Below are 12,868 nucleotides of genomic sequence, written 5' to 3' on the forward strand. Positions count from 1 at the left end.
CAGCAGCAGCAGCAGGTTGCTTCCAAGTTCTAGCTATTATAAATAGCGCTGCAATGAACAATGGGATACATGTGTCTTTTTCAATTTTGGTTTCCCCAGGGTATATGCCTAGGAGTGGGATTGCTGGGTCATATGGCAGTTTTATCTGTGGTTTTTTAAGAAATCTCCATACCGTCTTCCATAGTAGCTGTATCAATTTACATTCCCACCAACAGTGCAAGAGTGTTTCCTTTCCTCCACACCCTCTCCAGCATTTATTGTTTGTAGACTTTTTGATGATGGCCATTCTGACCAGTGTGAGATGATATCTCATTGTAGTTTTGTCTAATAACAAGCATCTTTGAGCATCTTTTCATGTGTTTGTTAGCCATCTCTAAGTCTTCTTTGGAGAAATGTCTGTTTAGGTCTTTTCCCCACTTTTTGATTGGGTTGTTTGTTCTTCTGACATTGAATTGTATGAGCTGCTTGTGTATTTTAGAAATTAGTCCTTTGTCAGTTGTTTCATTTTCTATTATTTTCTCCCATTCTGAGGACTGTCTTTTCACCTTGCTTATAGTTTCCTTTGCTGTGCAAAAGCTTTTCAGTTTAATCAGGTCCCGCTTGTTTACTTTTGTTTTTATTTCCATTACTCTAGGAGGTGGGTCAAAGAGGATCTTACTTTGATTTATGTCATCGAGTGTTCTGCCTTTGTTTTCCTCTAAGAGTTTTATAGTTTCTAGTCTTACATTTAGGTCTTTAATCCATTTTGAGTTTATCTTGTGTATGGTGTTAGGAAGTGTTCTAATTTCATTCTTTTACATGTAGCTATCCAGTTTTCCCAGCACCATTTTTTGAAGAAGTTGTCTTTGCCTTATTGTATATTCTTGCCTCCTTTGTCTAAAATAAGGTACCCATAGGTGCATGGGTTTATTTCTGGGCTTTCTATCTTGTTACATTGATCTATATTTCTGTTTTTGTGTCAGTACCGTACTCTATTGATGACTGTAACTTTGTAGTATAATCTTAAATCATTAAAGAAGGTTGATTAAAATCAACCTTAAAGAAGGTTGATTCTTCCAGCTCCATTCTTCTTTCTCAAGAGTGCTTTGGCTATTTGGGGTCTTTTGTTTTTCCATATGAACTGTGAAATTTTTTGTTCTAGTTCTGTAAAAAATGCCATTGGTAATTTGATAGGGATTGCATTGAATTTGTAGATTGCATTTGGTAGTATAGTCATTTTCACAATATTTATTCTTCCTACCCAGGAACATGGGATATCTCTCCATCTATTTAGGTCATCTTTGATTTCTTTCATTAGTGTCTTATAATTTTCTGTGTACAGTTCTTTTGTCTCCTTCAGAGCAGCGATCAGATCAGTCGCTCAGTTGTGTCCGACTCTTTGCGACCCCATGAATCGCAGCACGCCAGGCCTCCCTGTCCATCACCAACTCCCGGAGTTCACTGAGACTCACGTCCATCGAGTCAGTGATGCCATCCAGCCATCTCATCCTCTGTCGTCCCCTTCTCCTCCTGCCCCCAATCCCTCCCAGTATCAGAGTCTTTTCCAATGAGTCAACTCTTCGCATGAGGTGGCCAAAGTACTGGAGTTTCAGCTTTAGGATCATTCCTTCCAAAGAAATCCCAGGGCTGATCTACTTCAGAATGGACTGGTTGGATCTCCTTGCAGTCCAAGGGACTCTCAAGAGTTCTCCAACACCACAGTTCAAAAGCATCAATTCTTCGGCACTCAGCCTTCTTCACAGTCCAACTCTCACATCCATACATGACCACAGGAAAAACCATAGCCTTGACTAGACAGACCTTTGTTGGCAAAGTAATGTCTCTGCTTTTCAATATGCTATCTAGGTTGGCAATAACTTTCCTTCCAAGGAGTAAGCACCTTTTAATTTCATGGCTGCAGTCACCATCTGCAGTGATTTTGGAGCCCAGAAAAATAAAGTCTGACACTGTTTCCACTGTTTCCCCATCTATTTGCCATGAAGTGATGGGACCAGATGCCATGATCCTCGTTTTCTGAATATTGAGCTTTAAGCCAACTTTTTCACTCTCCACTTTCACTTTCATCAAGAGGCTTTTGAGTTCCTCTTCACTTTCTGCCATAAGGGTGGTGTCATCTGCATATCTGAGGTTATTGATATTTCTCCCAGCAATCTTGATTCCAGTTTGTGTTTCTTCCAGTCCAGCGTTTCTCATGATGTACTCTGCATATAAGTTAAATGAGCAGGTGACAATATACAGCCTTGATGAACTCCTTTTCCTATTTGGAACCAGTCTGTTGTTCCATGTCCAGTTCTAACTGTTGCTTCCTGACCTGCATACAAATTTCTCAAGAGGCAGATCAGGTGGTCTGGTATTCCCATCTCTTTCAGAATTTTCCACAGTTTATTGTGATCCACACAGTCAAAGGTTTTGGCACAGTCAATAAAGCAGAAATAGATGCTTTTCTGGAACTCTCTTGCTTTTTCCATGATCCAGCGGATGTTGGCAATTTGATCTCTGCTTCCTCTGCCTTTTCTAAAACCAGCTTGAACATCAGGAAGTTCACGGTTCACGTATTGCTGAAGCCTGGCTTGGAGAATTTTGAGCATGACTTTACTAGCGTGTGAGATGAGTGCAATTGTGCGGTAGTTTGAGCATTCTTTGGCATTGCCTTTCTTTGGGATTGGAATGAAAACTGCCCTTTTCCAGTCCTGTGGCCACTGCTGAGTTGTCCAAATTTGCTGGCATATTGAGTGCAGCACTTTCACAGCATCATCTTCCAGGATTTGAAAGAGCTCAACTGGAATTCCATCACCTCCACTAGCTTTGTTCGTAGTGATGCTTTCTAAGGCCCACTTGACTTCACATTCCAGGATGTCTGGTTCTAGGTCAGTGATCACACCATCGTGATTATCTGGGTCGTGAAGATCTTTTTTGTACAGTTCTTCTGTGTATTCTTGCCACCTCTTCTTAATATCTTCTGCTTCTGTTAGGTCCATACCATTTCTGTCCTTTATCGAGCCCATCTTTGCATGAATGTTCCCTTGGTATCTCTAATTTTCTTGAAGAGATCTCTAGTCTTTCCCATTCTGTTGTTTTCCTCTATTTCTTTGCATTGATCGCTGAAGAAGGCTTTCTTATCTCTTCTTGCTATTCTTTGGAACTCTGCATTCAGATGTTTATATCTTTCCTTTTCTCCTTTGCTTTTCTCTTCTCTTCTTTTCACAGCTATTTGTAAGGTCTCCCCAGACAGCCATTTGCTTTTGCATTTCTTTTCCATGGGGATGGTCTTGATCCCTGTCTCCTGTACAATGTCACGAACCTCATTCCATAGTTCATCAGGCACTCTATCTATCAGATCTAGGCCCCTAAATCTATTTCTCACTTCCACTGTATAATCATAAGGGATTTGATTTAGGTCATACCTGAATGATCTAGTGGTTTTCCCTACTTTCTTCAATTAAAGTCTGAATTTGGCAATAAGGAGTTCATGGTCTGAGCCACAGTCAGCTCCTGGTCTTGTTTTTGCTGACTGTATAGAGCTTCTCCATCTTTGGCTGCAAAGAATATAATCAATCTGATTTCGGTGTTGACCATCTGGTGATGTCCATGTATAGAGTCTTCTCTTGTGTTGTTGGAAGAGGGTGTTTGTAATGACCAGTGCATTTTCTTGGCAAAACTCTAATAGTCTTTGCCCTGCTTCATTCCGTATTCCAAGGCCAAATTTGCCTGTTACTCCAGGTGTTTCTTGACTTCCTACTTTTGCATTCCAGTCCCCTATAATGAAAAGGACATCTTTTTTGGGTGTTCGTTCTAAAAGGTCTTGTACATCTTCATGGAACCATTCAACTTTAGCTTCTTCAGCGTTACTGGTTGGGGCATAGACTTGGATTACTGTGATATTGAATGGTTTGCCTTGGAAACGAACAGAGATCATTCTGTCATTTTTGAGATTGCATCCAAGTACTGCATTTCGGACTCTTTTGTTGACCATGATGGCCACTCCATTTCTTCTGAGGGATTCCTGCCCGCAGTAGTAGATATAATGGTCATCTGAGTTAAATTCACCCATTCCAGTCCATTTCAGTTTGCTGATTCCTAGAATGTCGACATTCACTCTTGCCATCTCTTGTTTGACCACTTCCAATTTGCCTTGATTCATGGACCTGACATTCCAGGTTCCTATGCAATATTGCTCTTTACAGCATCGGACCTTGCTTCTATCACCAGTCACATCCACAGCTGGGTATTGTTTTTGCTTTGGCTCCATCCCTTCATTCTTTCTGGAGTTATTTCTCCACTGATCACCAGTAGCATATTGGGCACCTACTGACCTGGGGAGTTTCTCTTTCAGTATCCTATCATTTTGCCTTTTCATACTGTTCATGGGGTTCTCAAGGCAAGAATACTGAAGTGGTTTGCCATTCCCTTCTCCAGTGGACCACATTGTCTCCTTAGATAAGTTTATTGCTAGATATTTAATTCTTTTTGTTGCAATAGTGAATGGGATTGATTCCTTAATTTCTCTTTCTGACTTTTCATTGTTAGTATATAGAAATGCAAGTGATTTCTGTGTATTGATTTTATATCCTGCAACTTTGCTAAATTCACTGATTAGCTCTAGTAATTTTCTGATACTATCTTCAGGGTTTTCTATGTCATCTGCAAACAGTGAGAGCTTTACTTCTTCTTTTCCAATCTAGATTCCTTTTATTTCTTTTTCCTCTCTGATTGCTGTGTTTTGCTCTATTTTTTCCCAGAATTTTTATATTTTTATATTTATGCCTATGATAAATTTTGAGTATATTTTTGCATATGATGTAAGTGTCAACATAAATATCTATTTGTTCTAGCACCATTCATTTAATAAGACTGTTCTTTCTCCACTGAATTATCTTGACCCGTTATCAAAAGTCAAATGACTAACATGCATGGGTCTATTTCTGGATCCTCTCTGTGTTCCATTGATCTATGTCTATCCTTACATTGCCTCACATACTGTATATCTAAAGTAAAACTTAAAATCAAATAGTTTAATTTCTTCATCTTTGTTCTTTTCTTAAAAAATATTAGGCATTTGCAATTCTATATATATTTTAGAATCAGCTTGTCACCTCTCTAGAAACAAAAAACCTTGCTTTTTTTGTGAATTAAACAATGCTTAAACAAATACACAAATTTAGGGGAGACCAAGATGGTTACATAGGAGTCTCCTAAACATCCTTCCTCCCACAGACATGCACAGAGCAATTCCTTCTGAGAGAAATCCAGAAACTGGCTGAGTGACTTCTACATGTTGGGCAAATGAGAAAATATCCACATGGAAACGGGTAGGAAAGATGGAAACATACATTCAATGTACACCAGTTCCTTCACCCAGCAGAATACCATATAATCAGGAGAGAACCCTCAACTCTGGAATGAACCCTGACCTGAAGAGTGAAAGCTTTGAACCACACATCTAGTGTCCCAACTTTTATTCATCTCCTTCCTTGTTACAAAAATGATTTAAGATATTATACCCTTTAACTGAGGGTATAAAGGGATATAAGCAAGTACAGTTAAATTACCTTGTTAAATTTATGGTTGAAAACAATCTGCCAATATTCTTTTAATATAAGAAAGTGAGCAGTGATTTTAATCTAACGTAAGTTCAAGTCTGTTAACTCAGTAAATAAGACTGCAATTACCGATCTAAAAATAATTAAATGAAAACCTATACAACAGTGAATATGAACAAAATATTGCTATTCACACATGGCTAAATCTCACAAATATAACATTGAGGGAAAGAAGTCAGACATAAAAGAATACCTACTGTAATTCCACTTATCTAAAATCTAAAACAGACTAAACTTGTCTAGAAGTCAGGTTAGTGATTACCTTTGGAGAGAATGAATGGGCGCAACAACTACTAAGGCCCCAGTGTTTTTCCAAGAGTTGTTCTGTTTCTTCACTTGGGTGGTGGTTATACAGGTGTGATCAACTTTAAAAATTCATTCAGTGGTACACATAAGATTTGTACACTTCTCTGTATGTAACCTAGACTGCAATAAAAAGTTTGAAAAGGTAAGGAAGAAAAACCTTTATTGTGTAAGGTTTTGGCATGCCAGCTGTGTGTTGCACTTAATATGTTAAAAGGTTGGATTAATGATTCAAAATATTGCCTAACAGTTATTGAATACTGAAATAAGAACCTACTTTGAATAACTAAATGTCTCAAATTGGTTTAACTAATACATGGAAGATGGATTCCAAGTGTAAGGCTGAGTAGAGTGAAAAGAAAGTAGCCTGTGAACTCAAGATCCCTGAGACTAGAATTCTAAGCAGATATTTTCTCAAAAAGTATGAGGAAATAGGCAAGAGTTGTGGTCTTTGGTCAGACGTGGGAACTAGGCAAGCAGACAGAATGGCTGCTCCTTTGGGGTCTAGTGAATACCATGTTAGCACAGTGTGAAACAGGTAGTAAGAGAGTAAGAGAGACCTGGGCATTGGACATGTTGTCTTGGGGTAACTTGGCAGAATTACTCAATTTACCTTTAAGGGAAGAAACTTGAAGAATGATTTTATTTCCTAATTGCATTTTATCTTCTGTTTGCTAAATTGCACCTTTAGAAATCCTTGTGTTTGCTCAGTAAGCTTTCTGGTGGTTCATTGAGACAGATGGCCACACGAGTTATAGAAAACCCTCATGGCATAATTATAAAGTGCTACTTATTTTGTACAGATTCCTACCACTATCCTATATAGGTGGAAAATTAGTATCAGGAGTATCACCTCTGAATTATTAAGTATAATAATATAAATGAATTGTCCAATGGTAAAGAATCCGCCTGCAAAGCAGGAGACCCTGGTTTGATTCGTGGGTTGGGAAGGTCCCCTGGATACGGGATAGGCTACCCCACTCCAGTATTCTTGGGCTTCTGGCTGGTGACTCAGACAGTAAAGAATCTGCCTGCAATGTGGGAGACCTGGGTTTGATCCCTGGGTTGGGAAGATCCCCTGGAGGAAGGCATGGCAACCCCATCCAGTATTCTTGCCTGGAGAATCCCCATGGACAGAGGAGCCTGGCAGGCCACAGTCCACGGGGTTGCAAAGAGTTGGACACGACTGAGTGACTAAGCACAGCACACATAGTAAAGGAGAAATAATAATGAAAGATGTCGGTATAAAGAAGGTATAAGAGAAAATACAAGAGTAGTACAGAGGAAGGTGAGAGAAAACAGTGTTGAAAGAGCAGACAGGCTTGGTTTTCAGAAAGAGAAGCAGAGAGATGAAAGAAGAGAGGGGATAAGTATGAAACATGGTACTGTCTGTAGATATTCTGGATTTCTAGAAGACAGAAAGAATCAAAGGCAGTATTGAGATAAAACTCACAGTAAGAATGGGCAGGTATATGGGGGCACCAAAACAATAAGTAAGAAGGGATTTTTCTTAGAACTGTTTAGTGAATAAAAGAAACACCGAGGGACTTCCCTGGCGGTCCAGAGGTTAAGACTCCATGCTTCCACTGCAGGGGGCATGGTTTGATCCCTGGTTGGTGAATTAAGATACTGTATGCCTCACGGTGTGACAAAAAAAAGACAAGAAATACTGACATGTGAGAAGATTGTGAGGATATACCGGATACTGCTAATAAAAGGAGAGAATGGGAGCTTAGAAATGGCAACCTAAGAAGTTAGAAACATAATCAAGCATTTGAAGAGAGTAGTAGTATATCCGGGGCCAAAGAGTTCATAAATTTCCAATGTGTGCTCTTAACAGAGGTTTATACTAGCAAATGGAGGAAAAGGAAATAAAGTTGTAAGTATATGTTTTTTTGAAAGGGAAAGGGATATTGTAAATCATATCTACATCCTCTGAAATTGTGAAATACCCCTAACATTCCTCCTGACACATCTAGGCTAGAACTTAAACTATAGCTTAAGCTGTTTTGCCTCATTGTCAGGTCATGTTTTAAACTGCAAGAGTCACCTCAGCCTTAACACATGAACAGGTGGTTGCTTTGCAAAGGATATTGTCAATTGTAATGGTCTTGGCACAGAAAACCTAAAGTCACCTACGTGTGAGGTAAAATGCAAAGTTGACGTCTAGAGAAACACAAATGTGGGGATGGGAAAGGAAAAAGAAATGATGCAAAGGTGACCTTAAGGAATTTGAAACTCCTCAAAGTTGTGGTAAACACTTCTCATGTTAAGTTATTAGCAAAAGTCAAGGGCAAGTTTCTGATTGAAAAACATGTTTCGAGTAATGGAAAGAAGGAAACATAAGAGAATCTACAAGCAGAAATGCCATTGTCAGTGTAATAAGGACTGTCTCTAAGAACAGAGATAGTTGACATATAAAAATGGACTGCTATAAGTTATGGGAAAATAAAATAAAATATACCAAGATAGGATAAAGGGATTGCATCTAGAGCTAATAAACACTGATTCTTGGCTGGCTGGTGTTCATTCATACATTGCAAAAAGTCTATTAAGCACCTATGATGTGACAGGCATCATGGTATCATATACTGATTTGTAAAAATGGGTGAGACATTGTCTTTTAGGAAAGCACACTCTTTAAGGGGAGTCAGAAATATGAATAAATCTCTGAAATCTATTCATCTAGTTGATTATAATTAAAACATAATCCAGATATTCATCCTTGGTATTCTTTCACTTCCCCTTTCAATTTCTCTCTCTCCTCAGGTCCTTGCTCCCAGGTACCTGTTGGAGTCCTCCCCAGGATATGTGCTGGTGGGGATATGAAGTACTGTTAATACGGAACTCTTTTTAAAAAAAATAGATTTTGGGGAATTCCCTGGCAGTTCATTGGTTAGGATTCTGTGCTTTCACTGTCGAGGGCCTGAGTTTAATCCCTGGTCGAGGAGCTAAGATCCTGCAAGCCTCTTGGGACAACTACCCCACCCCACCAAGAAGGAAGGGTTTTTGGCAGGGAGTAAATATAATATACACTCATTGAAAACACGGACTTCCCAGGTGGGTACAATGGTAAAGAACTTACCTGCCAATGCAGGAGACGCAGATATGATCACTGGGTTGGAAAGATCCCCTGGAGTGGGAAATGGCAGCCCACTCCAATTTTCTTGCATGGAATATTCCATGGACAGGGGAGCCTGGTGGTCTACAGCTGATGGGGTCACAAAGAGTTGGACACAACTGAGTAATTGAATACCCATGCATTGAAAACACAGACAAGAATATAAAAGAAGATAGCAATCCTCATAATCCCATTATCCTGGACAAAGTTAGCTCTTGTTATTTTTGTTTTTTATGTCTAGCTGTCCATTCAGTTCAGTTCAGTTCAGTTCAGTCACTCAGTCGTGTCTGACTCTTTGCGACCCCATGAATTGCAGCACGCCAGGCCTCCCTGTCCGTCACCAACTCTTGGAGCTCACTCAAACTCACGTCCATCGAGTCAGTGATGCCATCCATCCATCTCATTCTCTGTCGTCCCCTTCTCCTCCTGCCCCCAATCCCTCCCAGCTGTCCATTGGAGAAGTAAATGGCAACCCATTCCAGTATTCTTGCCTGGAAAATTCCATGGACAGAGGATCCTGGTGGGCTATAGTCCAAGGGGTCACAAAGGGACATGAATGAGAAACTAACACTTTCACTCTCAGTTATTCATATCTTACCCTCTGCATTTCTATCTAGCACTCTTTTTTTTAAAACAGAAATTTTATATACATACTGTTTTATAACTTTTTTTTCCCATGCTATATATCGTGGACCTGTTTCCCTGGTTTTGACATAGATCTACATTCTTACTTTAAATGGCTGCAGAGCATTCCTTTATGTGGCTATAGGACTATTTAACTCAAACTCTTTAATTGAGGCCCTTAACTAGTCTTCCTGGCCCTTCTTCAAGCATGTGTATGTATTCAGAGGGCCCTCTCTTTGATTTTGTGAGATTAGAGGAACCTGTTAGAATAAAACTTGACACAAAGGAAAGTGAAATGAAAATGGTTGATGAAAGGGACATTTTTTAATTTAAATATTTTATAATAATTTCTTGCAAATGAGATGACCTTTTCATTCTTTTGAATCTCTGAAAGTGTCTGAGAGACTTCAAGTCAAATCCCATTACACCTGTTTAGAATGAAGTATCAAAGCTTTTACAAGGGGGCTTTAAAAAATTATTTATTTTTTAATTGAAGGGTAATTGCTTTACAGAATTGTGTTGGTTTCTGCCAAACATCAACATGAATCAGCCATAGGTATACATATGTCCCCTCCCTCTTGAACCTCCCTCCCACCTCCCACCCCATCCCACACCTCTAGGTTGTTACAGAGCTCAGTTTGAGTTCCCTGAATTATACAGAAAATTCCTATTGGCTATCTAGTTTACATATGGTAATGTAAGTTTCCATGTTACTCTTTCCATACATCCCACGCTTCTCCTTTCTACCCACCCAGCTGTGTCCATAAGTCTGTTCTCTATGTCTATGTCTCCACTGCTGCCCTGAAAATAATTTCGTCAGTACCATCTTTCTAGATTCCATATATATGTGTTAGTATACAATATTTGTTTTTCTCTTTCTGACTTCCTTCACTCTGTATAATAGGCTTTAGGTTCATCCATCTCATTCAGTTCAGTTCAGTCGCTCAGTCGTGTCCGACTCTTTGAGACGCCATGAATCGCAGCATGCCAGGCCACCCTGTCCATCACCAACTCCCAGAGTTCACTCAAACTCATGTCCATCGAGTTGGTGATGCCATCCAGGCATCTCATCCTCTGTCGTCCCCTTCTCCTCCTGCCCCAACCCCTCCCAGCATCAGGGTCTTTTCCAATGAGTCAACTCTTCGCATGAGGTGGCCAAAGTATTGGAGTTTCAGCTTTAGCATCAGTCCTTCCAATGAACACCCAGGACTGATCTCCTTTAGGATGGACTGGTTGGACCTCCTTGCAGTCCAAGGGACTCTCAAGAATCTTCTCCAACACCACAGTTCAAAAGCATCAATTCTTCAGCGCTCAGCTTTCTTCACAGTCCAACTCTCACATCCATACATGACTACTGGAAAAACCATAGCCTTGACTAGACAGACCTTTATTGGCAAAGTAACATCTCTGCTTTTTAATATGCTGTCTAGGTTGGTCATAACTTTCCTTCCAAGGAGTAAGCATCTTTTAATTTCATGGCTAAAGTCACCATCTGCAGTGATTTTGGAGCCCCAGAAAATAAAGTCTGACACTGTTTCCACTGTTTCCCCATCTATTTGCCATGAAGTGATGGGACCAGATGCCATGATCTTAGTTTTCTGAATGTTGAGCTTTAAGCCAACTTTTTCACTTTTCTCTTTCACTTTCATCAAGAGGCTTTTTAGTTCCTCTTCACTTTCTGCCATAAGGGTGGTGTCATCTGCATATCTGAGGTTATGGATATTTCTCCTGGCAATCTTGATTCCAGCTTGTGCTTCTTCCAGCCCAGCATTTCTCATGATGTACTCTGCATAGAAGTTAAATAAGCAGGGTGACAATATACAGCCTTGACGTACTCCTTTTCCTATCTGGAACCAGTCTGTTGTTCCATGTCCAGTTCTAACTGTTGCTTCCTTAGAACTGACCTAAATGCATTCCTTTTTATGACTAATATTCCATGTGTATGTGTACCACAGCTTCTTTATCTATTCATCTGTCAGTGAACATCTAGGTTGCTTCCATGTCCTAGCTATTGTAAATAGTGCTATAATGAATGTTGGGGTCCATGTGTCTTTTTCAATTTTGTTTTCCTTAGAGTATATGCCTAATAGTGGGATTGCTGGGTCATATGGTGGTTTTATTCCTAGTTTTTTAAGGAATAAAAAAACTCCATACTGTCTTCCATAGTGGCTGTATCAATTTACATTCCCACCAACAGTGCAAGAGGGTTCCTTTTCTTCTCACCCTTTCCAGCATTTATTGTTTGTAAACTTTTTGATGATGGCCATTCTGACCAGTGTGAGGTGATATCTCATTGTAGTCTCAATTTGCATTTCTCTAATAATGAGCGATGTTGAGCATCTTTTCATGTGTTTATTAGCTGTTTATATGTCTTCTTTGGAGAAATGTCTTTTTAGGGCTTTTCCCCACTTTTTGACTGGGTTGTTTGTTTTCTGGTATTGACTTGCATGAGCTGCTTGTGTATTTTGGAAATTAATCCTTTGTCAGTTGTTTCATTTGCTGTTATTTTCTCCTGTTCTGAGAGTTGTTTTTTCACCTTGTTTATAGTTTCCTTTGCTGTGCAAAAGCTATTAAGTTTAATCAGGTCCCACTTGTTTATTTCTGTTTTTATTTCCATTACTCTAGGAGTTGGGTCATAGAGGATCTTGCTGTTATTTATGTCATAGAATGTTCTGCCTATGTTTTCCTCTAAGAGTTTTATAGTTTCTAGTCTTACATTTAGGGTCTTTAATCCATGTTGAGTTTATCTTTATGTATGGTGTTAAGAAGTGTTCTAATTTCATTCTTTTGCATGTGGCTGTCCAGTTTTCCCAGCATCACTTATTGAAGAGTCTGTCTTTGCCCCATTGTATATTCTTGCCTCCTTTGTCAAAAGTAAGGTACCCATAGGTATGTGGGTTTATCTCTGGGCTTTTTATCTACAAGAGGCCTCTTTACTTCAGTGTTTGTAGAGATTATCATAAATGCATTGAGGAGCCAGTGCTTCCTGGAAAGTTATTTATTGGGACAGTCAATCAAGGAGACTCCACTGACCCCAATCTTCAGTCATAAGGGAGTCAGAAGTTAGGTGAGGCTAAGGAACACTGAAGTGTGTGGGAATGAGGACCCACATGCCCATGAGGCATGTGAGACATCAGGAGATTGTCTAGGGCTGTCCTAAACCTGCTTGGTAGGGCTGTGTTGTTTTGGGAATTTAGAGGGGACATGGTAGTCACTGGGC

Source organism: Bubalus bubalis, chromosome 1, assembly GCF_019923935.1.
Source record: "Bubalus bubalis isolate 160015118507 breed Murrah chromosome 1, NDDB_SH_1, whole genome shotgun sequence".
Taxonomy (NCBI): Eukaryota; Metazoa; Chordata; class Mammalia; order Artiodactyla; family Bovidae; genus Bubalus; species Bubalus bubalis.